Raw genomic sequence first — 24,621 nt, 5'->3', positions numbered from 1 at the left:
ACTAAATAATACACCCCACAGCAGGAAGAATCTGGAAACTCAATGTATGAAAGCTTCTTGAGGGTGGGTGGGTGAAGTTATATGATGAATGAGCTTGGGCTAATACTCCCCCCCCAAGCCTCTTCTCATTCTGGTTGCATCTGGATGCCAGATCAAATTTGCACAAGTAAGGGTAGTGCGGAGTTGCACTGCCCATGCCTGTCAAGTGAACCTAATTTGAACCTAAATTTTAAGTTGCCCTCTGCCCCTTATTACTCTCGCAGTCTCTTGATTCTCACCATGTGGTTCTTTTGGCTTTCCCTGCAATAGTGTCTAATGCAGATGGTGCTGCCTGTAAAACTTTGCAGCGAAAGGGGTCTATACTCAGCTGCTTTCCCTGCTCAGATCATTGCAGAACATGCAGTTCTTTCAGTCAACAAGCCCTTCCCTTGAACAAAATCCCACAATTTCCCATAGAGTATCTCTGAACTGCATTGTTCTGTAGGAAATCCTTATTATATGGCAGTATATTCCTGACTGTCCCTCATGGTAGAGAATGTCCAGGTGATTTTCCTGACCTAGGTTTGAGGTCATGAGGTGATTCAGGGGGCAACATATTGCCCCACAAATCCAGGAGCTGACTTCTGGAAGATGGGAATAGGAGGCACGTGCTGGTTGAGCAGAATCCTTGTGCAGGAATTTAGCTTCAGGAAACTTTCATTAGCTACCAGAGTTTGATCAGGAAGATCCTAGGAATATTCTCTGTCACCTCTTTACTATTCCTTGGAGCTTGGTCAGTTGACAGTGCAGTCAGAACAAATAGGATTATGATTGGAACAGGTTTTATTGCAGTTGAAAGATAAATGCACACAACTTTGCACAAGTATTAAAAGAATGCAATCATACAAGCATATAAAGAAGAAACAAGAAACATTTCTTACATAGTAGAGATGGTGATCTGTCAGCCCAGGATCCCATATTCTCCAATGCATAGCACATACTGTTGGTGGTCCAGGTCCAAAAGAATCACACCTGCCCACAAGCTTATATTCTTACTCCATTTTATACAGTTCTTGACCCTTGGATTCCATATAAGGTGGTCCACTTCAAATGCAGAACCACACCAGCTCTCTGACTACCCCATTTCTCCACATGTGACTTTGACTTACACCCCAGCATTCTGGTAGCCTTTGCCACCATGAGCTCATCCTGGTTACGTATTCACCTGATCTTGCTGATATCTTCAAAATTATGCTACTTCCCTTTTCATGCCAACCCAAAACAGCTGAGGTCCAGAAATCTAGATGTTCTGGTCAAAAACCACAACATTAGAGCATCCTCGTGTGCTCTATGTAGATCTGGAGAGTAAGTAGAGTTTCTCAACTACCGTAGCCCATGTTCCTCTTTCCTTACATGCCACTGTCACTTCCTTTTTCTTATTTTTAAAACAATAAGATGTCATATTCTAATGTCAGCTTGGTACTTTTCCACAGACAAATGACCCGCTAACCTGGATACTTGGTCATGCAACCTTGGACTTCATTTTAGCTAATGTCTTAGATGCACTTCTCAGTTTTTGGTAGCAAACATTAAATTTGGTGGTCTTTCTCCTTCACTTTTTTTGTCACAACTTGGCATTTAATGTGAGTAACCAGTTAAAAACACCTTTACTGCCTTTGATAAGCACTCTGAGGTACCACCAGTGGGGGTTATCTGGCTGAGTGACTCCTATTGCTGGACAGCTCAGGTGGATTGCTTGGTTTGATGCTCTTGGGTCTGGGGAGCTCAACCAGTTGAATACTAAGCAGAGAGGGGGGAGAGTGGATCAATGGGTACCTTTTCCACTCATCTTCATGGTGAGTAGGCAATGGAGGCTTCGCATCATTCTGCCAAGGGATACCGGTCATCAAGCCAGGATTGTGTTGCTCAGATTAAGAAGCAGAGGGCTTTGCCCATCTAGTATTATCAATTGTTTGGTTGCTTGCTTGAAGGTTTTATTTCCCTGTAGATCCGTATTCAAGATGTAGTTAATAAAGTTGTGACCTTTCTACCATAATTTTGTCGCATGTGTCTTCACTCCTGGGTGTGCTGGCAAAATTTGCACAAAGGTTACACAATGTCACTGTTTATTGAGCATCTGTTCCGATCTGCATGGAAGTTATATGATGTTACTATCACCTCACACTTTCAATGCATTTCTCCTGTCATTTTGTTGACTGCAAACATTATGTTGTTTGGGAAGAAGGAAGGGATCTGTAGCGCCAAATTCACTTCAAATGTGCCAGCCAAAGTTGCCAGTTTATCAAAATACTAAAAATAGATAATTTTGAAGTGGACTTTTGGGTCTCACCAGACTAGTGTCTTTTGTGGGTGTATTCTGCAACATCTTATTGATGCATAATAGTACATTCTTGGTAGATTTCTCCTGAAAGCATCCACATATAATTCCACTTTAACAGTTGTTTCACAATATTTCTCTGATGTTACCAGATTGTGACTATCTGTAGGGTCACTCTTGCGCTACAGCGCAGCAAAAATCAGACAAAAAAAACCAACAACCGCAGAACAATTGCGGTATAAAAAGGGTCCCAGTGGGAAGCTACAGGATGTACACTGATTGAAATGTTGGCAGGCACAAGCAATATTGAAACCTCATTCCCAGCATGTTTGCACTCCTGTCTCAGCAACATCTACACTGACTTGGTCATGTCCACAGAATGGGAGAGGACAGGGTCCCCAAAGACGTGCTCTACAGGCACCAGGCCAACTCTGCTTTACAAGGATGTCATCAAATGTGAAACGAAGGCTGGCAACATCAACCATTACATGGGAATTCCTTGCTGACAACCACAGAGTATGGAGACAGTCAGGCTGTGTATCCACAGTAGTGACCAGAGGGAAAATGACCAGTGAGAGGAGAGCAGGCAGAAGACCACAATGCACCTGGATGCCTTCATCTGCCCAACTGCAACAAAACATGTCTCACCCCCATCAGTCTCTACAGCCACAGCAGGTGCTATAACTATCCATCAGTTTGACTTCACCCCCACAGGCACACTCCTCCATTGTCTCCCGACAACAACCAGCATGAGCACTATCATGCTATACGTAAAAAGGACGCCTGGAGGTGCCCAAATGGCATTTTTTTTGTGGGTAGGAGAACCTGTCCTACTTTTGTTGCACTACAGTGCAAAAGTGCCCTTCCTGAATGCAATAATGCAGCAAGGTTTGGGAAGCATCGCAGAACAGCAAACAGAGTGGAATGATGCGTGTGGAGGATCTCGTCAAAATCCACCACTAAGGCACTATTATTGCATCAATGGCATGTTGAGCAACCTCTAATGCGTCCTCTGGGATACTACAGTGTACTCCCTGCTCGGTGTTTCCAATCCCCTCTTTCCCCCTCTTCCCAACTGCCGCTTCATAGATCTGGAAGGAGAGCTAAAAGTTTTCCGCGGGCGGGAGGCAGCCGAAGTCAGGAGCAGGGAACTTCATCAAGCTCTCCGGGAGCTCGAGCAACTGGTTGCCCGTGATCGGGGCAGGGCAAAGCCAAACAGAGGGAGAGAGAAGGGGTCCGAGGATATGCAAGAACCCAGGGCAGGAGGCGCGTGTGCCCGCAGAGCCGAGAGACGCGCCTGCTCCTCTGCACAGCGAGGGAACAATGCAGCGCGAGGAAGGGAAGGCACGGCGGCTGGGAGGGAAAGGGATGGCGGCAGGGGAGGGGGAGATAGGGAGGGGGCATGGGCTGGGAGGTGGAGCCGCGGCTGGCTGGAGCTGGCGACTCCAGCTCTCCCGGCTGCTGCGGGCAAAGGGATCTCGGCACACGCAGCGAGGGAGCGCCGAGCGGCGGCTGCAGCGTCCCAGCTCGCCGCACTGCCTCGCGCCGGGGAAGCTCGGGCTGCAACTTGGGCGCCGCCTGCGAAGAGGCGCTGGTGCTGCCGCCGGTCTCTCGGCTCCTGGGAAAGTTACCTCAGCTGCTCTGAAGAAGCTGCCGACGCCGAGTAAGGCGAGCCAGCGCGGCTGGGCTGCCTCCCGCTGCTCCGAGGGTAAGCCCGGGACTCCCGCTTGGCCCCGCCTCGAGCGCCTCGGCTCCGCGTGGCGGCGGCGGCGGCCGCGACTCGCCCCCCCCCCCCTCGCCCCGCCAACCCGCATGCCGAAAGCGCCCCCTTTAGAAGCCTCCACACGGCGGCAGGGCCAGTTTTGCCTCAGCTGCTGCTGCCCCGCCATTCAGCCTCCTCTCCGGCTCTGGGTCTTACGCCGCCCCTGAGGGGGTTGAAGAAGCCCTCATTTAAATGCCCATAGAGTTCCGGTAGCTTTATTGCTCATCCCCAAATGGTGGTTTGGGTGCTCCTGTTCGCCTCAGCTAGTCTTAAACACTCACTCGACGCACTCACTCAGGGTTTTGGCTCTTTCAGCGTTCCCAAGCGTTAGGATGCGGATTCCTTCTGCATTAAACGTCTTCAACTCCACACACAGACACATCTACACAGGGTTCCCCTTCGCCAGTGGACCATAGCATTCTGGTCACTGGGGGTGCTGTAGTCCTGGCTCTGAGGCTTTGGGCACCCTCTAAATACTGGGGTGCTTTCCCCTCACTTGGGGTCCCTTTATTGAAGAACCCCTCTTCCCCCTTCAAATGCCCTGCACTGCTGCTCTCCCCCAAGGGCTGCTTCCTCCTGCTTCCTTGATTCAGTTCCCTTCAGTGTCCCTGGATGCAGCGCATCTCTTGCGAAACTTCCCCAGATGTGAAGTTTGGTGCTGTGCCCTCCTAAGTCCTGCTTTGGGGGGAACAGCTTCTGTTCCTTTCAGTGCTCCCTTCTTTTTTATGCTTATGTCCATCATGAGGGTGTTCATCCATCTTGAACTCATGCTGGTCTTCCTTGTACCTTCTTTAGTCCTGTTATTTATTTATTTTTAAAGAAGGGGTGGAGCGGGCTCTACAGTTCGTTCCATCTCATCCATCCCAACAGAATCAGGAGGATGTTTACAACCTGTGCTAGGTGGAAAGTGGAAACAGGTGAGAAATGTGCTACTGTCCTCCTTCCCAGACAGTGAGTGTTGGGGGTGGGGGGAAGCAACAGAATACTCTATCCCTTGTCCTTTTGCATAGAAGGGAAGCTTTTTGGGATGTTGAATTACTGGACCATGCTGGGTGTCTCTCTCTCCTTCTGTCCCCCCCCCCCAATTCAGGTGTACGTGCCTTTTTCCAGTTAGCTTTCTGTCCCTGTGTTTGATGATAACAGAAAAGGTTTGTGCTGAAAGGTTTTAGGTAATCCAAGCCAAACTAAACTTGCAGATCATAGTAAAACATTTCCTCAAGACGACTATCTCAGTGGGTGATTGCCTGTCTCAAAGGAGACAAATTCATATCTGTGCTTAACTTAGTGCGTTGTCTTATCATCAAAGATCAGTTTAGTGGGTTGTCTCCTTTAATCCTCTCACTTTGCATTGCTTTCTTATTTTGCAAGAGAAGTAGCTGTATGCAGAGTTTTCTTATAGATTTACCAGGAGGATTTTGAACCCTTTGTTAATAAATATTCCTACTCTTAGTTCTGGGCACACTGTAACTTGGAAAATGTCCAATGATCCAGGCTGCTCAGTTGCCTAAATATCTGATACAAGTCATGTATCAAATGTGTTGTTTATCTTTTGCTAATATGCAAGAAATAACTAAAAAGAAAACTGATCTGTGCAGCAACCAAACCATTGTTTTAGCAAAGTATCCAGCTGACACTGCTTTATTTTAGAAAAATGTTATTCTAGTGCGATACATTTGTTTAAAGCTGGAATTTTTATTATCAGCTGTAGTTCACAAAACATTTCCTCTTTCTTTTAGCATATTGATTGTTCTCCTTTTAACTCTTGGAATCTGTTCTGATTCTACTGTATGTCACTGCATTTGTCATGATATCGCAATATTCTGAAACTATTATTCTTGGCACCTGCCACTGAGGTTAGAGGAACAGGCAAAGGTTAAACATCTGGAAAAATCCATTATAAGATTTGTTGGGCACTTGAGCAGTTTCTTCCTGGGGGGGGGGTGTATTGTATATCTTGCCTAAGAGCTTATTCAATTATGAAGAAACAGGTTTGGCTGAACCACTTCAGGCTGCAGGTGTCTATAAGTTTGAATGATCCCATATATGAAAAAGAGACTGTACACATGCCAAGGTTGGAATGCTGGAGAAAAGGAAGTTAGCCTAGCTTTCTCCCTTGCGGAATAGCTTCCCATGTATGAGGAAGATTGTTTAAAATTAAAATAGGAGGGTACTGACACCTTTTAATCTTTCCATTAGTCCAAAGTGGTAAAGTCCAGGAAGGGCATCACTGTTATCTGCTACTAAGTAATGGTTGCAGAATTATTGAAACATTGTACTTTGGGAAAGATGTTCATTTTCCATCCTTGGAGATTTTTAAAAGCTATGTTGGACTGACATCTCTCTGGGAGGTTGTCAGTTCTAGGGTACTTTGCCATCTGATGGTATTTCTCACTTGACAACTTATGGAAATGTATTAATATGTGATTCTGCTTTATAATACATTATTTTCTTGCTAGACTGAACATGTTTCATCATATGGCAAATGGCTTTGAAATGAATGGGCATTGATACAGACTTAGATGACTTTTAAATGCTTTCCTACATATTTATAAACTTATCAATCCTGTGCACACACAGCACTTAATAATGATTAATGCTAACTATAGTTGATGTTGCTATAACTACAGATGAAACTATGGTTTTGCATGCAGAGTTTAACCATTCCCTCAGTAGGGACATATAGGGAGAAATCTACTTCACACCTTGCAAGCAGAGAAGCTGGAGAGAAAAACTGTCTTAACTATGGTTTGCTTGATGCAGATATAATCCTTAACTATATGTAAACTTTAGTTTGGAAACCTATGTAAAACTAGGGTTTCACATCCTGTTTGCAGCTGCCCAGTCTAGACAAAATGGGAAATCATGGGTTCCCACTATAAATGAGCTTTGGCAAACACTGGGCTTTTACACTGTCCCCCACCTCTCTTTTGTGCATCAGAGGAGACTGTAAACTTCCTTTTCTAATTCTAAAGTAACTACAGTCATGTGTAAAGTCCAGATGTGGAGAATTGTGATTTTTTTGAAATTCTAATTAGTGAGAACAAGCATGAAACCATGGTTTGATCTTGGCTTGTTCTTGCTAACTATAATTTAATGTATACTTTATAAACTAGGAGTGGGCAAATCATTCATATTTTTTTCTTTCACAGATTGCATTCCCTTGGGTATAATCTGTCAGAGGCCAGTGGCAAGTGGGGGCAGAACCAAAAATGGCAAGGCCATCCACCCTTCCCTCTCTCCCTTTCTTCTCCCTCCCTCCCTTCTTCCTCATCCAGCTGCCTGCCAGAGGAAGGGCAGTTCACTCTTATCACAGTACCAAACTCATCAGTTGCTGGGGGTTTTCCCCCCCACACCTTCCATTGCTCCAGGCATCATGGCTTCCATCCTTCCTGGTTTTCTCCTCCTATTCTCTTATTCTCCCTCCTATGAAGTTCACGCAATGACCACTTGTGGTTCTTGAGCTGCAGGTTTTCCACCCCTGCTTTAAAGAAACGACAGCCCCCCCCCCCAAATTTAGATGTTATGCAAAGCTCTGGTAAAAGCTACTGATCTTCATTAAGTCTGCAAATGAGCAGAGGGCAGAGGAGCATAAAAGCCCACAGCTCATTCATATAGAGTTGTTGCAGTAATCAGGTCCTAATTGGTCCCAAGGTAGTCACATGATGGTTGTGGGATTGGCTTGGGATCTGACAGATCCTGGGGTGGCTCGGCCCCTCACCACACTATTTTTTCAGGGCTTATTGCTGGTTGCTACCTGTGGAGAGGGGCTGACAACATCACTTTCTCCCTCCTCTTTGGTGGGCAGAAGGGGGAGCTCAGTGTCAACAGAGGGCAATAGGGCTGGGTAGAGAAACATCACAGCTCAGTCCAAGCCTGCTACACACACCCCAGAGCAGTGCAAAGTGGAGGGATTGGATTGTGTCCCTATGGATGAAAGCAAGCTTGCATTGCTATAAATAAGAACTTTCAAATCTTTCTGCTGGAAACTGTACATTTTGCTGTAAAGATCTACTTTCTCCTTGGATTTCCTCAGAGTGCTTGTGCGTCCTTGATGATTATTCAAAATTTTGATGGTCCCTAGTGTTGGAGATAAGCAGTGTCCAGTGCACAGCGGAATGATGAAAAGTACGTGCCAACATGCTCTATATTACTTTATTTACACTTCAAAGCTGGTAATTTACAGAAAAACATCTTCCCTCTGCCGGAGCAGAGAAAGGCATCCTCTCTCCTCTAAAGCATGGAGAGAATCACACTGAACTGCAAAGAACAGTGAAAAACAGGAAACCAGTGTACGTCACATCCAGTCTCCTTTCCCGTGAGAAAACCCAACAGCATTTGACTGTGGAATGTAAACATTGTCTTGTGACAAGCACTTCGCTGCTCAGTGAAGGAAGCAGAAACCAACATCCTCCCCCTTTCTGTGAACATCACTGGGCAGCGTGTTCGTACAATATCAGTACAAACCCAACTTCTGCACATAGGTACAGTGTTGATCCCTTGATACAATCTTGGACAATACATCAGCAGGAATTTCATTACCTGGCATATAGGACACCGTTACGAGTCCCTTTTGAATACGTTCCCTAGCATGTTGCAACTTTAATTGCAAGTGCTTCGTGCTTTGCTTACAACCTTCAGAATTCAGCAAAGCCAAACATGCTTTGTTGTCCTGGTAAACCTGGATTGGACATTTGACAGGAATTTTTATGTCTTTGCACAATTGTAACAACCATTCACAATCCTTAAGTGAATAAGACAGTGCATTCAGTTCAGCTTCACAAGTACTTGAGCTAACTGTTGTTTGCTTCTTGCATGACCAATCAAATAGACCCTGATTGTACTTATAGCAAACTCCAGACGTACTTTTCCTGTCTGTAGTGTCACTTCCAAAACTTGCATCTGCAAATATCTCAAGACCACCAGACTTCTGATTGTTAAATCTCAGTCTGTAATGCATAGTGCCTTTCAAATACCGCGCTATGCGTTTCAGAGCTTTCCAATCCTTAACAGTAGGATTGTTGACTTGTCTGCTTAGCAAATTACAGCTAACAGCAATGTCAGGTCTTGAACATCTGGCAATGAAGTTTAGCTTGCCTAGCACACTTCTGTACAGTGTAGTATCAGAAAATGCTTCTCCAGTGTCATCTACCTGATAACCTGTTGTCATCGGTGTGTCTACAGGGTTAGCATCCATCAGGTTTAGTTTGCTTAACACATCAGCAATTTTACGTGACTGGTGTACTAGAATGTTACCATCTTGATCTCTCTCTATTTCCAGAGATAGGTAGTTGTTTACCTCACCAAGATCTTTCATGTCAAAGTGCTCTTTCAATTGAGCTAGGGCATTATTGTACATTGTGACATCCTTCCAAAAGAATAAAAGATCATCAACATAAAACAAACAATACAGTTTCTTTTGCCCCTCCTCTTTGACAAATACACATGGATCAGCTTTCCCTTGCTTAAAACCTAGAGAAAACAATACTTCAGTGAGTTTTGTGTGCCAACACCGTGCACTTTGTTTGAGACCATAAAGGGACTTCTTCAGAGCACAAACAAATCCCTGTTTTACCTGTACGCCATCAGGTGGAAGCATATAAAGTGATTCATCTAGAGATCCGTACAGAAAAGCTGTATTCACATCATGGTGACTAATGTGTAGATTCTCTTCTGCAGCTAGCTTGAGCATAAGCCTAATGCTCTCATACCTCACGGTGGGTGAGTAGGTCTCGTGATAGTCTTCACCTGGTACCTGTGCAAAACCTCTGGCTACCAATCTGGCTTTGTGTCTGACTATCTTGCCATTTTGATCAGTCTTCGCTTTGAAGACCCATTTGCTTCCAAGCAGTTTCATTCCTGGAACTACTGGAACAAGGTCCCATGTTTTGTTCCTTTCCAAGGAATCAAGCTCAGCCTTCATGGCATTTAACCATGGCTCAGCTTCCTTTGAATCCAAATCCTGGATTTCTTGGAAACTTGAAGGTTCAAACACCTTCTTGGAGCTTTTAACAGCTGTTACTGCTATCTTAGCAAACTCATCAGCAAATCTCTTTGGAGGTCTGCCTTTTGTGGCTCTCTGTGACCTGCGAATTAGCCTTAAGTCTTCAACACTCTCCTCTTCCTTCTTAGGAGAAAAGTGACCTATTGTGAACAATGGTTCCTCCAATTCTTGATCAGAGCTTTCAGAGGGTCGCATAGAGGCTTTCGCACTCTTGAAATCCTCTGAATCACCCGATTCAGTTTCAGACTCAGAATCAGAACCTTCATCAGTGGGTGTGGGTTGTTGCGGTTGCTTTTGACTATCCTCAGTTTCATCACTGTCATCAGGATAACATTGGAAAATTCCCACATTCTCCCCCCACTTGGCATTGTACTCAACACTTCTTGTGAGCTTAATTGTCTTAGAGTCAGTCATCATTATTCTGTAAGACCCTTTCTGATAACCTAGAAAGATACCATGCAATCCACGCTTGTCTAACTTGGAGTTTTGTGGTGAGTGAACCCACATGTCAGAACCAAAAATTTTCATGTGTTTGATGTATGGCTTCTTGCCAAACATCTTCTCATAGGGGGTACAACCAATCGCTGAAGATAACCTGCGATTATAACTGTAAGTGAAACATGAGAGAGCTTCGGCCCAATAACTCTCTGGAAGATTGGCATCATGCAGCAAGGTTTTTAACCCTTGAAGCAATGTCTGATTTGCTCGTTCCGCAAGTCCATTCTGCCATGGCGAGCGAGGACTAGACAAATCGTGTTGAATTCCTTTCTCAGTCAGAAAAGCTTCAAACTGCTGAGAAGTGAATTCTCCCCCGCGATCACTGAAAAGAGTCTTTACCTTCTTACCATGCACATTTCCCAACCAAGCACAGAATTCCTTGAACCTTGGAAAAGCCTCTGATTTCTGCTTGAGATTGTACACATAAATATACCTGGAAAATGCATCAATGAGAACCATGAAGTACCTGTTTCCACCCAAAGAGGGCGCTAGTGGTCCAACCAAATCAGCATGAACAACCTGGTATGGTTCTGTAGCTTGCCTACTAGACACCTTACCTTTCGCAGCCATTTTTACCTTGTTTGCTGCGCATGCCTTGCACTTCATGTGGTACCTGCAGGGTTTAATAGTCATACCTTCAACCAAGGCAGGCATTTTAGATACTGCCTCAAAATGCAAATGACCAAATTTTCGATGAAAATCGTGAATACATTCTGCATGCAAACTTTTGTTAGAACCTGCAATGCAACAAGTGTCATCCTGCACAACATCATCAAAATACAAAACATACAAACGATCAACATATTCAGCATGCAATACATAATCATTTTTCTTTGTGATGATGCACCTTTTGTTCTTAAAGGAAACGTCAATTTTCCGCTCATTCAGCTGTCCAACGCTGAGCAGATTATGCTTGGCATCTGGCACATAAAGCACATCCTGTATCGATAAGTCCAAACTGTGAAGAACAACAGTTCCGTAGCCTTTACTGGGAATTGTGTGGTCATCCGCCTGGTGAATCGCACCTTCCTGCGGTGTAAAAGACACGAACAGTCGCTTATCATTGCACATGTGATGCGTTGCAGCCGAATCAACAACGAAGAAAGATCTAGATGTCTTCTGGACCTCTGCAACCTTTGGAGTGAAGCGTGAGACCATTGCCTTGTGCTGCGTTGTCCTGGACACCGGACCTTTGCCTTTGCCTCGGCCTTTTCCACGCGATGAGCTTTCACTGCGCTGCTCTGTCTTGGCCCTGGGATATCTGCATTCCCTCTTCATATGGCCTAGACGTCCACACGTGTAGCATTTCACTGCCTTCAAAGCTTTGGCGCCATCTGGTGGTTCCACTGCACTATGGGATGACGTCTGTGAAGTCTCCCCCTTGTTGATGCAGCTAGCACCCCGGCGATCCGCTTCATTCAATATCACGGCAGTAACATAGTCCACTGTTAGCTGAGCAGTTGGCTGTACAGCAATCTGAGTCGCAACAGACTCCCAACCTGAACCCAAAGATTGTAGTATCATAAAGGAATACACTTCCTCTGGAAAGTTGAGTCCTCTCTGTTGCAGCTCATGTCTCAGATTCTGCATCTCCATCAGATGTATACGCACATCTCCACCTTCAGCAAGAGCCATATTATGCAGCTTGTTAAAGTAAAACATTGTGGACCCAGCTTCTGTCCTCAAGTGAGCCTCTCTCAAAGCGTCCCAAATTTCTCTGGCTGAGGTCTTATCACGCAACAGACAGAGCTCTTCTGGGGATACTATCAACGTAAGAGTTCCCCTTGCTTTGGAATCCATAGCTTTCCATTCATCTGTAACTGGAGCTGGGGGGGTCTCTGTAATAACTTTAAGCAGACCCTCTTTCCGCAGAATAGCCTCTGCATAGAAAACCCAGTCCGCATAGTTCTTCCTATTGAGCTTAGGAATCCCACAAGCATCCTGAAGGGCCATCATGACTTTGGCATTAGCCTTTAGCGTCATCTTTGCTGCTTTAAATCAGGCTGCTTTATACATGCTGCGTCTGTGTACAGCTGCTTCAATCCAAAAGCAAATTCAAAACAGCCTCTGCCTGTGAACCTGTGCCTTTCTGCTTAACTGCTTTGCTTATCTGCAGCTGCTTCAAACCGCATTCCAAAGGCAAGTTCAAAAGTGAAAGTTCTCTCTGCTGTCTTAAATTCATGCTGCGACACTGCTGCAGCTGCTTTACTTTCGATTTCCCCCAGCATAGGAAAAATTTATCCTTCTAGCCTTTTGCCTGTGCCACGGCAAAACCGGCTATAAAAGTTCAAAGTCCAGCCATAAAGCCATTAATTAGAAGCTGGCAGGCTGCCCGGAGCTGTAGCACATACCTCATTAAATCATCTTGACGCGCAGAGATATCGTCCGATCCGGCCCTCTGCATTCCGATCCTTTGCCGGCACTCCAATTCTTTGCTCCTTTGTTCCTTTGCCAGGAGCCCGACTTCTGGAGTCCATTCTCAAAACACTGCGTTTTTCTGGGCCCATAACCAAATGTTGGAGATAAGCAGTGTCCAGTGCACAGCGGAATGATGAAAAGTACGTGCCAACATGCTCTATATTACTTTATTTACACTTCAAAGCTGGTAATTTACAGAAAAACATCTTCCCTCTGCCGGAGCAGAGAAAGGCATCCTCTCTCCTCTAAAGCATGGAGAGAATCACACTGAACTGCAAAGAACAGTGAAAAACAGGAAACCAGTGTACGTCACATCCAGTCTCCTTTCCCGTGAGAAAACCCAACAGCATTTGACTGTGGAATGTAAACATTGTCTTGTGACAAGCACTTCGCTGCTCAGTGAAGGAAGCAGAAACCAACACCTAGAAGGCAGTTAATATTTTAGTATTTATTGCAGCCAAAGTGCTGTTTATGTTGTACATTGCTGATGTACTATACAACAAAATTACTTTAAAATATAAAAGCTATTTAATAGAAATGAAATGGGTGATTTGTGTACTGAACAGCACAATTACTATAAAATGAAACAGCTATTTAACAGAAATGAAATGGGTGAGGGGGAGGAGAAATCCTGATTTTATAAGATGATGTACTGTAAGACTTTTAATTTTGGTGGAATGTTTCTAGTTCGCAGAAAATTCAAGCCAGGGCTGAATGTTAATGCCTATATTTTCCACTTGAGGGGGAATAATTTATTGTCAAATGATTTCTGGCATTTCTAACAGATTTAATGAAGGACACAGGATGTGGATAAATAACGGGGTGCTACTGCATTTGGTATAGGGGGTGGTGAACCTGTGGTCCTCCAGATGCTGTCCAACACCCAACTCCTGTGTGCCTCACACAGTGTAGTCGGTAGTAAAGGATGAAGGGAGTTGCTGGTGTGACATGTCCTTCTGGCCACCTAAGAAAGAGGTGTGAGTGGGAAATGCATCCAGTTTCTTGATCTGCCTTTTATTACCTCCGAGTTTTCCTGCCATTAGCTTCACTGCCCATCATTCCACCAACCCCAGTGGGCACCAGTCCTCCACTTGCATGAGCCTCTTCAGTTGATACTAGGCGATACACAATGAAGGAACTAGAACAGACAGGAGGAAACATCTCTTGGTATATTCGCACACTCTCACATGCAGTGGCTATATGTCAGTTTGCTTGGGGGATTGTTTTGAGGGTGTCTGTGGGCAGAAGAAGAGGATCCTGCAAAGTAGCAGGGTAATAAGAGTCTTTGGTTTGTTACAAGGTCACTTGGCTCTATACAGCCAATATCATTCCATATATCGACTGATGCAGTGATGTATGACATTCCTGAATTTCAGGTGAGGGCATTCAAACCTCATGAGTCATATCATCATGCCATGTTTGGAGTGACAATTCTCTGTAAAGCATGGCATAAGCATATCGCTCCATTTGAGGGAAGGATCTTAAACAGAACATAGCTCACAACAATTATAGATTGGGGGGGGGGCACCAAAATCTGGAGACAGGTCATTGGGAGGGAATTAAAATGTTTCAGTTAAGGGTATAAATTCAAATATGGCAGCTGAAGACCTCCTATGTCCCACTCATTTTGTCATTATTGTAATTTTAAATGCCATGAGTAAAATATAACTTTTTAAAGAGCATACAAGGGCTGGTTCTAAGAGCCTCCTGTTTTTCTCTGCCTCTCTTACAACGTCTTTATCCCAGGATGATATCATGTTTGGCTTGTTGCTTAGTGTTACAGTTTTTGGGCTACGGAGAAGAGATTGGGGGGGGGGGTAATTGAGGCACGCTTATGAAACTGCTGATCAGTCCTAAACTTCCTGCCAAGTTCTATATCTGTATATGTTTAATTGAAAACATGATTTAATACACTTTGCTTTACCTCCGTTTTAAGCAACTGAAAAGGTATGTATGGAAAGGAGTGAAGCAGCTGAAAACAAGAGCAACATCTGCCTCTGTTACTTTAGTTAACTTGTTTTCTTTTGGGCCACTTCATTAGACAGTTTGGATTGTTACATTTTAACATATTGCAACAAACCTTCTGTTTAGTCTCCCCTGCTGAATTGTAATTGTATTAGATCAATAAGGTGCCCCCCCCCCTTTGCTCAGCTACTATAAGAGGTGAGTAGATAGCTGAGAAGGATTTAAAATAGGCTTATTCCATGGAACTGGTCCTAGTAAACAGATGATGATAGTTGGGTTGTGTATTTTTGTAGCTTAGTTCTGCCATTCAGCCTGCCAATTTACAGTTTTTCATGCATCAGAAAAAACTGGCTGTCTGGTTTTCCATCATAGCTATTCCTTAGAAAGCTTCTGGGTCCTTAGTCCTGCCAAAATTAGCTTGGTTCAACTTACCATGTTTTTTCCAGGATGTATATTGGATTTGTGGGAAGTGAAGTCACTCTATGCTTTTAAGTACATCAGTAAGCTGTGCAGTATCTGTGTTTTGATCATTCTTGAGATGATTTTATCAGGTATTGTGGATGTGAAACTTGCACCTCTCCATGCCTATTAAATGCTGAATATTTGCATTATTTATGCATGAATTGCATCTGTGGTGAGGTTTTGGAACTTCCTAGATTTGAGTTCATTTTAGGATATGAATGTGGCTGCATATAAGATTAGCAGTTTGCACACTATGCATGTAGATGCGCATGTAGAGCCAGAAGCCAATCCCATGTGTGTAAGTTATCTGCTGTATGTTTCCTGCTGGAACAACAGGATGAAAAAATGAAATAGCACATTGTATGGCTATTTCAAATCCCCGCGACGGGGTGAGCTCCCGTTGCTCAGTCCCAGCTCCTACCAACCTAGCACTTGGAAAGCACGTCAAAGTGCAAGTAGATAAATAGGTACTGCTCCGGCAGGAAGGTAAACAGTGTTTCTGTGTGCTGCTCTGGTTTCACCAGAAGCAGCTTAGTCATGCTGGCCACATGACCCGGAAAAACTGTCTGTGGACAAATGTCGGCTCCCTCGGCCAGTAAAGCGAGATGAGCGCCGCAGCCCCAGAGTCGTTTGCAACTGGACTTAACTGTCAGGGGTCCTTTACCTTTTTATGGCTATTTCTGTCAATGAATGTCTTCCTTTCCTTCTCTCATCAGCTTAATATCTAAGCATTCACATTGCCTTGTTGTGTGATACTGGATTATTTAATGGTGAAACCTGGTATGGCTTTCATTGTGGTAGCACTTTACTTAATATGAAAAAAGAACATGCTCTACCCGCCTTTCCTCTCCTCCCAGTTACTGGCACTTGGATGGATGACATTTTACCAGCAAATACTTGCCCAATTTAAAAACACATACACACATAGTTCGAAGACCATATGTGCAGATAATGAGTTTAAGCTGATAAATAGCTAACAGATTTCTATCAAATAAAGATCTCTCTACCAAGAATATCCATTTTACTTCAGATAAATAATCAGATTTGTCTATTTTATTTAATTTTCTCTAGTCCTGCCTTCTCTCAACCTGTTGTAGGAAAACTGGCAGAGCCACATCAGAGGACTGCTGGTTCTCCTCCATAGAAAGGATTGCAATTAGAGGTTTAACTATCCATCAGTAGAAAAATTGATCAATAGAAAAATATATCAGTCCAGTTTAGGGGGTAAATGCACACCAACAAAGCCATAAAAATAAAATACCTGCTGGATGGCATTAAGCATGACACATTAACACAATTGGCAGATAAAAAAAGGGAAATGAAACCTTTTCAGTAAAACAGTGAAGTTGCAAAGAAGTAACCAGGGTTAATAATAATAATAATTGTCAGGGACTCAAGAGCGGGAGCACAGGGAAGGGAGGAGATGGAGAGCGAGGGGGAGCAATCCGAGGGCAGCGTAGGAGAAGATGACAGTAGCCCGAGAGATTCCATGAGCCTCTCCAGCGAATCGGAAGATTCACAGAAGGGGGCGCCGGTGGCCAGGGCAAGGGGGGGCCCAAGGGGGACAATCCAGAAACAAGGGGCCAGCGGGGACTCCCAGAGCAGCAGTTGGAGATCAGGACCAGCTTCCCCACCAGAGCGTAGTGGGGGGGAGGAGTCCCAGGTATCGGGGCCAGCGTATTCACCACCAGGGAGAGAAGATGGGTCAGGGCTGACCACGCCTACATCGGAGAGTCAGGCAACGGAGGGGAGGTCACGTCCAGCCAGCTTCCAGAAGGAAGGAAGCAGTGATAGAAGCAGTGTAACGGTCAGGAGGAGGATCACGGGGTTGGCGCGAGAGCCAAGTTCAAATGTACAGGAGCGCGGGACAGCAGAGAACGAGGATTGGGAACCAGGTCCTAAAGCCCGCAGGAGACAGGGGGAGGAGTCAGGCGACTCAGCGTCAGAAGAGTCCAGAATGGTGAATGCCCCAGCGGGCAGGAGGACCCAGAGGAGGAGAGAGGAGAGGAAGAGGTGGAGCAGGGCTAGGATCTTAAACTGGTGTCAGAGGGGAGGAGATTCAGACGGAGCTTCGCCGGTCTAGGGTTTAAGACGTAGAGCTGCGTGCTGCGGCTTTGAAATGGAAACTGAACTTCAATAAAGACTTTTGTACATAACGACAGCCTGGCGTTGGTCCTCTGTGAGCTGGGACCTAGGGGCAGCTCTGATAATAATAATAATAATAATAATAATAATAATAATAATAATAATAATAATAATAAATGTACAAGAATGGTATCTGAGGGCTAATTGACCTTGCAGGTTCTTAAAAACATAAAGCAACATATTGTGCCATTAACATTCAACACCACTGTAACAGTTGTATAAAGCACAACAGTGCAATAATTATAGGTTGTTGACTTCATCACCAGTAATTATAAGCGTTATGAATTACCTGAAACAACTGTGGCAACAGCATAACTTAAAGCCATAGCACATGCCTCCTGAGCAGTCTGTAGGTACACATCTCAAAATTGTATCAGTTGGAGAGTTACATGAGCGTGTTGTTGCTGCAATTTTGTATCATTGTGTCTCTTGATGTTGGTAGTGACAAACCTTCCTAGTTCTGGGGCTATCTCTCCCAATATCCCAGGCAATGTCCCTAGACACATACCAGAGTTTGATCAACAATAAACCAAGGTCTGCTAGAAAGAGATGACACTTGGTTGGCCGCTCAACCACAAAAATGTGTTGCCGTATTTGGTGATTTTGGATGGCATGTACTGCCTTCAATTATATGATACTAATTCATCTGTTGTAATATTCTTACATTGTATAAAGAGGATTTTGTGGAGTCATTTTGATTCCTGCAACATTAAGATTTTTCAGTTTTCCAAGTCTTTCCATCAGGTTTTTTGTTTGTTTGTTTTTTTACCAACTAATTTTAGGATAGATCTCCTTAAACTCAGTATAGCAATTCACAACTCACTTTTTTCAGTGCTATCACAGTACATTTGAGATCATGGGCTAATGGCGGGGTTACATATTATTGCAATGAGTCTAAAACATTTGGAGGGCACCAAATTGGGGAGGCTACTCTAGAGCAGGGGATGGCAAATTTATTTAGCCGTGGGCCAGTCCACTGTCCCTTAGACCTCGTGGTGGGCCAGAGAAGTGGCTCCGGGGGGGGGGAGAGCTGTAAGAAGAGGTGAGGGGGGCAAGTAGTTCTCCCTAGCCCCAGCCGCTGTGCTTACCTTCCCAGGGGCTGCCGCCACCACCATCGCTGCCACCGCCGCTGCTTCTCATGGGTAGGCAGAGGAAGCTCATCCGCTCTGCTCTCTGGCCCACAGGAGTACCAGGGCAGTGGTGGAGGGAAGATGAGTGGCACAAAATGGCCCCTTCCTCCTCTGGGCAGGGTAGGGAGAAGCCAGGAGAAGGGAGGGAGGAATGGCGGGGGGGGGGGAATGGCGCCGCTTAAATGAACAGGATCCCCATGCCGATCCACGGACAGTCTGTGGACCGGATCCTGAAGGCAATTGGGCCTGATCCGGGCCCTGGGCCTTAGTTTGCTGACCCCTGCTCTAGACCAGTGTTTCCCAACCTTGGGCCTCCAGCTGTTTTTGGACTACAACTCCCATCATCCCTAGCTAGCAAGACCAGTGGTCAGGGATGATGGGAATTGTAGTTCAAAAACAGCTGGAGGCCCAAGGTTGGGAAACACTGCTCTAGACCATAACAAGTCTCTTATGCGTTACAGCACTCCCTGGACTCTGTATAAGTCCAACATATTTTCTCTTTCATAAGGCAAGTATGTATTTTAGAAGATCCGCATCTTTTTAGAAGGCAAGTAAAAACTTCCTGTTTAGGTATACAGTGGTACCTCGGTTTTTGAGCCGAACGTTTCCATTTTCGAATGCCGAAAACCCAGAAGTAATTGCTTCCATTTTCGAACGTGCCTTGGAAGTCGAACGGCTTCCGCTGCATGTTTTTCAATTTTTCCAATTGAACTTGCAGCCAGCCTTTAGCACCTCGGTTTTTGAACATTTCAGAAGTTGAACGGTCTTCCGGAATGGATTATGTTTGAGAACTGAGGTACCACTGTATTCTTTTTAAAGTTGATGTTTTATCTGAAAGGTGTTAAGCATTTTTTTAAAAACTTTTTAATGGCATCAAAGAGGTCTGGAGCTAAGCCAGCTAGATCTATTTGAACATGCACTAATCCTGCTGAATTTATAGGTGGTAATCTGTTAGCATTCAGCCTCTGAGTACATTTTGCCAAAAGGTCTCAGCCACTTAAGAATAACAAGATGGAGCTGATAATCTTCATCTAAGGAAGACAACCAGTATGTACATTGGCCATGAAGCCAATAGCACATTTTAATTTCTGTTCTTTGCCACAGAACACATATGTTACAGCTTAAACTGAGATGCCCTGAGAGAGTCACATTTCAGGAACTGGCATGTTGCCATTCTGTAAGCTTAGTATATTTTCCACAATAATAATATTATGTAGATACATTCAGGCACTGCAGCGTCTTTACTATTCACTTCTAAAATTCTTTTGGCACTTAACTGTCATACATCAAAACCCTTTCATAAAAAGCAAGTCCATAATAACTGTAAGAAGATACAAGGGTGTGTGAGTGTGAAGAGGACAGTTTTAAATTCTGCAGATAAACCAGGACTATAAAAATGTTGCGTATGGCAATAGGATCAAAACTGCCCTGCTTAAAACTGGGCATTATGCCACTTCAACTGCAGACCACTGCCTTTATTTCCAATATTCAGGCATGAGTGCCGCTGCTTATTTAGTAAAAATGGCAGCACAAAGACACAAGATAGGGAGGTTTCTGCACGCTTGGGGGAACTCCAGAGTTTACCGAAGTATGCAAATTCTTCAGAGAAAACACCCTGGGTGTGTGTGGATGAACCCACCTAAAGTCAAGTGAGGACTGAGCATGTTCATAGCCATGGAATGCTGCTGAGTGAGGGGTTGGGAAAACAGTAATGGGCAGAACAGGGAATGAATGGTATAGCTCTGAAGAGGGCATGGCTGGCTGGCTGAAATCCTGAACAGGAGCCCTATGCAATATTTTGTTGCAGGGCCCACAGGTACATTCTAGTGCAAAATGGACATGCTGCAGAAATCGTCAAAGCCCTGGTTTCATGTATTTTTGACTGCCATGTGTTAGGATTTATGATAGCAAGCAAATTACTTCAGCTTTTTGCACTTTGCCTTATTTAGCTACATGGGGCTTCATAACATTAAAAAAAACACCAAGCCTTTCATGTGGGTTTAAATGAGTCTACAGTGTATATTATTGGCTAAAAACTGGCTTCAAACTGAAATAACATTTCCAGGGTATCTTCTGTCCCTTGGCATTAGCTGTGCTGCTGGGATGTGCACTTCTTAGTCCATAGTAAAGTGAAGGAATCAGCAATGGAATGTTGATAAGCTGTACAGTTTCTGTTTTCTAAAAAGAATAACATGAAAGGTCATTATGTTTTTGAAAAATCTCTTGCAGATAAGAGGTGCTGTATGTTCTATAAACAGGAAAACTGCAGCAAGCCAGTCAGGGACACTGAGCGCTGGAAGGCTTAATGGGAAGATGATCTAGACATAAGAGGGGAAATGAATTGAAGGGGGCATTTGAATTAACAGGTTCAAAAAGAAAAATAGGCTAGTAAGGAACCTTACATAGGGCCAGAACAGTGTGATTTGAGGTTTCCTGTTCATATCTGCCTTAATGGAGGCAGCCCCCACAACATCGCAGGGATTGAAGAATGATAGAGGGTAAATCATTATTGGAAATTCCTCCCAGTGAAGGGAGGGTAAGGACTTCACCTGCAGTCCATTTCAGTACCTGGCTCTTGCTCTGGCATGAAATGTAGAGGTCAGGGAGACGCTGAGTGTAAAAGCACTTCACCTGGCGAAAACCCTCCTACGCCACCATTAAGAAGCAGCGGTTCTCCTGTTAGTTGGACTTTTAATTTTAATTCGCTTTAGAGTCAGGCACATTCCAAGAGAAGATGTTGTCATCAGAATTGTGGAATTACCCAGCTGCATTGATCTGAGGTTCGGAACTGAGAAAAAGATTTTATTTGGTGTGGGCAGCGGGCAGCGGAGAGGGGAGCCTCTGGTTTCCTTTTTCCTTTGAGTTTCTTTATTAATGAGTTGGCAACTGTCTCCAGGCACAAAATTTTAAAGATACAAAATGAGGTTGGATTGCAGCATGGAATTAAACTTATCTCATTTGTCTTCTTTCAGAGAAGGGCTTCTTCTTCTTCTTCTTCTTCTTCTCCTTCTTCTGCAATTTAGTTAGCTAGGCTCTTCAACCACTGACTAGTGATGCTTATTTGCTCCTGCAAATTATTAAGCTTTTATAGTTTTTGATCATTTCATTACACAAAATTTTAATGTAAACTGCTTTGAGAATATAGGTTGAGAAGTGGTATATCAGTGTTGTTAAAATCACTCTGCATAAGCTACAATTGCACAACAATTCTGGAGCAAGGGAAATATGCTTTGGGAGTGCTTTGAGTAGCATAGAAAATTTGCCCATGCCAAATGGTTATCTAAAAGTATTATTCGTTAAACTAGAGGTCATTTGTTTCTTGTTTTAAAAAGTACAGTCCACTTTTTTTCTTAGATCTTTTCCTCATAATAACACTGTACTGACTTACAAATCGGTTTCTAAACTAAAGCCAGCTTGGAGGATTGCCCCTCTTTAGAAAGTCACTTTTAATGTTCAAGCAAAATTGAGATGTCATTCTTAGGTAGATTCCTTATCTTAAATTGCTGCAGATGGTTCCCATTGTCAAAAGAAATGGCTGACTGTGGCACTTTAGTCTGGTAGCAGATCATCGTTTTTTTAAGATAGTTGGAAGTGAATTCAAAGAGGCTTTATTTCCTGTAATGTGAGCACACACTCACATGTTTCTTCTGTCCCGCAGCTCTGGTAATCAAAAACCCACCCCTCTGAAAGCGTAGAGTAACTTATAACACAGATATGTAGAAAATAATTGCATATACATTTCTGGACAATCCTGCTGTTATATCAGCAACCCACTAATTTGGCATAGTGTAGCTGGAATCTTATGCACTTCCAGCTGCAAAGTTGAAAGGAAAACAATTCCACTTTAAACCGCACAGAATATAGTGATGCTGGTGGACATTAGCTCAGCATCCACAACAGCTGGAGAAAATATTGTACATAAGAATGTATTAGTGACACACACACTCACACATGAGCGATGCATGGAAGGGACTGGGGGTATGGAAGGGTAATAGAGAAATACATTCCAAGTTCATCCAATCCCCTCCATGCCCCAAACACACGCAACACAGCCAATAGACACAATCTTCACCCACCTTTGCCCCAGTCACAGATGCATTCCAGTGATCCCTGCAGGTGGGATTCAAATCCCTTTATAATACAGACACATACTGCCTGCTTTTGATAAGCAGACACACAGGGAAGGAAGGGCTGATAGTCCAACCTGATGCTTAGTCAGCTCTGCTGCTCACTAGGGAGAAGGCATGTTTGGAGTAAAATCCAAGAAAAGGCTTCCTGTTCTACCTGGAGAACAATGATCCTCTGAGGAGAAATGTTTTTTGTCAGGAAAGAGTAAAGGAAGACAGTGGGCTAAGCAACAATGGGAACTGCAGTTGAGCTGTCACAGGGGGAAAGCCTGTGACCCCCCCCCCACTTGATAGTTTACCAGGATAATGAGAAATGGGAAAGGGGGAGAGTCAAATCCCACCAGAGGAAATTAAAACAAAACTCTCATTTTGCGTGCCCAGCCAGCAATGAACTAGGGCTGCCATAAGTCCGGACTGACATATCCAGAAGTTGTCAGTCGAAAATAGCGTTCAGGTGGTATTTCAAAAAAATTGGTGAGAATATCCAGAAAAACCCAGGTGTATGGCAACCCATGTCGGAAGTGTTATTTTTATGGCAAATTTCCTTTAAAAACCTCGGTTTTCAAACGTAATCCGTTCCGGAAGACTGTTCGACTTCCAAAACCAAAAATCAAAGGGCTGTTGTCAATTTCACTTGGAGTGGAGGAGAGAGAAATGCACCTCAGAAGCCATTTGAGTTCCACAAAACGTTTGAAAACGGGAACACTTACTTTTGGGTTTTTGGCATTCGGGAGTCGAGATTTGACTGTACAATGGTACCTCAGGTTACATATGCTTCAGGTTACATACACTTCAGGTTACAGACTCCGCTAACCCAGAAATAGTGCTTCAGGTAAAGAACTTTGCTTCAGGATAAGAACAGAAATCGTGCTCCGGTGGCGCGGCGGCAGCAGGAGGCCCCATTAGCTAAAGTGGTGCTTCGGGTTAAGAACAGTTTCAGGTTAAGAACAGACCTCCAGAACAAATTAAGTACTTAACCCGAGGTACTACTATAGCTCAAAAACTTCAATTGGGGGGGGGGGAATTTTGCAACAACTCAACAACTTTGCCAAAAAAGGTTCAACAACTTTAACCCTAAATGAACACAATGTGACAAAGACAACCAGAGAAGACAGAGAACACACTCACAGAGCAGCTCTGTGAAAGCAGCCATGAAAGCAGTGATGGGCACACATAGAGGGGACATCTGTAATCACCTTGTAGCCCAGACCAAAATTGTAAACATAAGAAGTAAGAACTGCATATGCTGATATGGCCTCGGACAACAGCACAGGCTTTAGATGCATGAGGATCCACAGACTAAATGTAGTATATTAGCTAAAAAAGGAAGGAGCACACCACAGTTCAATGGTACAACTATTTACAGGGAGTGGTTCATGGACCAATAACCTCATAAAGCTAATTGTTTTGCTCTTTTGTGCCTCAGTATGCTTTTCACTCTGCCCAGCATGCTTCATCTCACCCAAGAACAGAGGTCAGCAACCTTTTTCAGCCTCAGACCATGTGGTGAGCCAGACTATATTTTTTTTGGGGGGGGGGGGAGAGAATGAATGAATTCCTATGCCCCACAAATAATCCAGAGATGCATTTTAAATAAAAGCACACATTCTACTCATGTAAAAACACGCTGATTCCTGGACCGTCCATGGACCAGACTGAGGTGGTGATTGGGCCGCATCCGGCCCACGGGCCTTGGGTTGCCTACCCCTGCCCAAGAACATCCGTCTCATGTTCTATTTGCTTGGCTCTTCCTCCTGCTTACTGCAGGAGTCCAGCAGTCCTTATTATTGGTGCTC

General features: G+C 44.2%; 1 protein-coding gene across 4 annotated transcripts in view; it reads left to right on the top strand.

The window, feature by feature from the left end:
- The first annotated feature begins 3,890 nt into the window (after nucleotides 1-3,890).
- The window catches only part of TSPAN18 (tetraspanin 18), a 174,081-nt gene continuing 153,350 nt past the window's right edge, over nucleotides 3,891-24,621 (top strand). For 2 of the 4 annotated variants that reach the window (XM_083752865.1, XM_083752867.1), the window contains exon 1: nucleotides 3,891-4,025. The gene's annotated coding sequence lies outside the window, so the exon portion shown is untranslated. Of the gene's footprint in view, nucleotides 4,026-4,977; nucleotides 4,997-24,621 lie in introns of those variants that run through there. The other 2 variants (XM_083752868.1, XM_083752866.1) reach the window with 2 other exon arrangements.

The sequence above is a fragment of the Podarcis gaigeae genome (genome assembly GCF_964106915.1).
Source record: "Podarcis gaigeae genome assembly, chromosome: 1".
In the NCBI taxonomy this organism is placed as follows: domain Eukaryota; kingdom Metazoa; phylum Chordata; class Lepidosauria; order Squamata; family Lacertidae; genus Podarcis; species Podarcis gaigeae.
Note: the sequence above shows the minus strand (reverse complement) of the source record. Positions and strands in the feature narration are given on the sequence as shown.